This window comes from Lipotes vexillifer, unplaced genomic scaffold (assembly GCF_000442215.2).
Source record: "Lipotes vexillifer unplaced genomic scaffold, Lipotes_vexillifer_v1.1 scaffold441, whole genome shotgun sequence".
Classification (NCBI taxonomy): domain Eukaryota; kingdom Metazoa; phylum Chordata; class Mammalia; order Artiodactyla; family Lipotidae; genus Lipotes; species Lipotes vexillifer.
The window spans coordinates 79420-82030 of record NW_006773600.1 but is presented as its reverse complement, the minus strand read 5'-3'; the positions used below and the strand labels follow the sequence as shown (position 1 = coordinate 82030).

The 2611-nt window shown below is 35.5% G+C and overlaps 1 pseudogene; it reads left to right on the top strand.

Moving 5' to 3' along the window:
• The first annotated feature begins 215 nt into the window (after positions 1-215).
• Positions 216-524, top strand: LOC103090796 (ATP synthase subunit g, mitochondrial pseudogene; annotated as a pseudogene).
• The last annotated feature ends 2087 nt before the right edge of the window (positions 525-2611 follow it).

The following is a 2611-nucleotide window of genomic DNA, read 5'->3' as shown; positions in this document are numbered from 1 at the left end:
CCAATATTTAATTCCATATTATAAGCTGTGATTTTCACTATAAGGCAGCTTTAAGTGCATTTGTATTTATTATTCCTGTAAACAGAAGATAAGCGTAATTTATGTATTTGTACAGAGCTCAGTTATTTATATTCCTTAAAAACTCCATATGTTGGCTCAGAATTAAAAGTTTTCAAGCCGGCCGCTTGGGGTGACGGGCTTTCCGTCCTAGAACCATGGCCCAGTTTGTCTGTAACCTCATGGAGAAGGCCCCAGTGCTGGTCAACACTGCCGTGACTTACTTGAAGCCTCGATTGGCCACATTTTGGCACTATGCTAAGGTTGAGTGGTTCCTCCAACCCCTGCTGAGATCCCTACAGCTATTCAGAGCTTGAAAAACTATCAATAGTGCTCAAACTGGTAGCTTCAAACAGCTCACAGTTAAGGAAGCTCTACTGAATGGTTTGGTGGCCACCGAGGTGTGGATGTGGTTTTATGTTGGCGAGATCATAGGCAAGCATGGCATCATTGGCTATCATGTTTGAAGACCAATCTTTGCCTTATTATTTGGGCGTTCTTGGACCATGTGTGAGCAGACTGCTATTTGAATAAAATAAAACAGTGTCAAAAAAAAAATTTTCAGTGTTCTAACTAAAATTTATTTCAACTTTGTCCATGAATGTTGGTATAATAATTAGACACTAAAACCTAGATTTCATTTTGTAAAAGTATTATTAACCCAAAGTAGCAGTATATGATTACCAGTCAGAAGTTATTAGATTAGGCCTTTATTCTTAAAAAGTAAGAAACATCAATAAATGGAAAATCTATTATCAGTTTTTGACATAGATTTTTTGATGTCTTTTTCAAAGACAAATATTTTCCAAAAATCAAGGCTATTTCAAATTAACAATTTCAAACCCTTCCCATCATTTTTACCAGAATTCCTAAGTCATGTTGTATGACTTTATTACCAATCATTCATAAGCACACTTAAGAATTTTTCTATAAAGTATGATGAAATTGTCCTTAAATCTATAATTTCTAAATTGACTATGAATTATGAATCTGAAGGAAAAGTAATGCCTAAGAAATAATCATTATTGATAAATAGCCTATAAGAAAGAACTGTGATAATTATGAATGCTTCAACAGCAAACAAAAGCTGAACTTAATTTGGCTTCAGAAAAGAGAAAATTTTATTATAAGCATATGTATTTTACAGAATAGAAGGACAAAAATGCAGCTGTATCTCACGAACAAATTGAAATGTGCGGGTTGACTGTCCTCAGTCTCTCTTTGTTTTCACATTCTTTCCTTCTGTAACTTCCTTCAGTTTTTTTTCTCATGCTGCAGACCAGTTCCTCTGCTTTTTAGGCAAATCCCTCTACTCTTCAGAAAACAACTGAGTTTAAGATATCTGTCTCTATCCCAATTCCAAAATTCTTAGAGGACAGATCTCTTTTCTTACCTTTTATCAGAAACCTATCTCTGGACTACTAACTTTTGCTAAATAGGCTATAGTTTTTTCAGAGTAATTACAAGGATGGATGGAAGGTAGTTCCAGAAAAGTAATATGACTAGTCAGATAGAATAATATGTATGTAGATTTAAAGACTCAATAGTATAAGGATGTCAAGCTACCCATAGTGATTTATTAATTCAATGTAGTTATCATTAAAATTCTATGTTTGATGAAATATAAGCAGATTCTAAAATGTATTTAATTTCTCAAAGGACTAAAAATAAATAAGTTACTGCTGAGGAAGAAGATGGAAGGAGGACTGGTTTTCCAAATATCAAGATTTCCTATAAAGCAAAGTAATTAAGACAGTGAGATTTTACAGCAGCATAGAAGTCAGACCAATTAAATAGAATAGAGGGACTTCCCTGGTGGCGCAATGGTTAAGAATCTACCTGCCAACGCAGGGGACACAGGTTCAAGCCCTGGTCTAGGAAGATCCCTCATGCTGCGGAACAACTAACCCCATGTGCCACAACTACTGAGTGTGCGCTCTAGAGCCCATGAGTCACAACTACTGAGCCTGTGGGCCACAACTACTGAAGCCCGTGCGCCTAGAGCCTGTGCTCCGCCACAAGAGAAGCCACCACAATGAGAAGCCTGCGCACCGCAACGAAGAGTAGCCCCCGCTTGCCGCAACTAGAGAAAGCCCATGCGCAGCAACAAAGACCCAATGCAGCCAAAAATAAATAAATAAATATATAATAAATAAATAGAATAGCATAGAGGTCCCAGAAACAGACATAATGTCCGCAATGCAGATATATGGCAGAGGTAACACTAAAGGACAGTGGGAAGCATGGTCTTTTGAATCAGTTGCATTAGGAAAATAGTGTGTCAACTGTGGAAAAAAATTCAGTATGCCAAAAAAACCCCAACAAAACAAAAAAACAGTCATCACCATATAATATCTTTTTCCAAAGAGATCTTAATTTTTTAGATTTTTAAGTCATGGATAATTTTAGAACTAAGAATAAAGAGATATTTAGAGGCTATTTTATTAGAAATTTAAATGAGAATTTAAACATGGCTAGTCCAAATTTTATTCTATATTTTCCTATTTTTGAAGATATATACCTAAAATGGACAATATCTTCTGAATAAAACCAA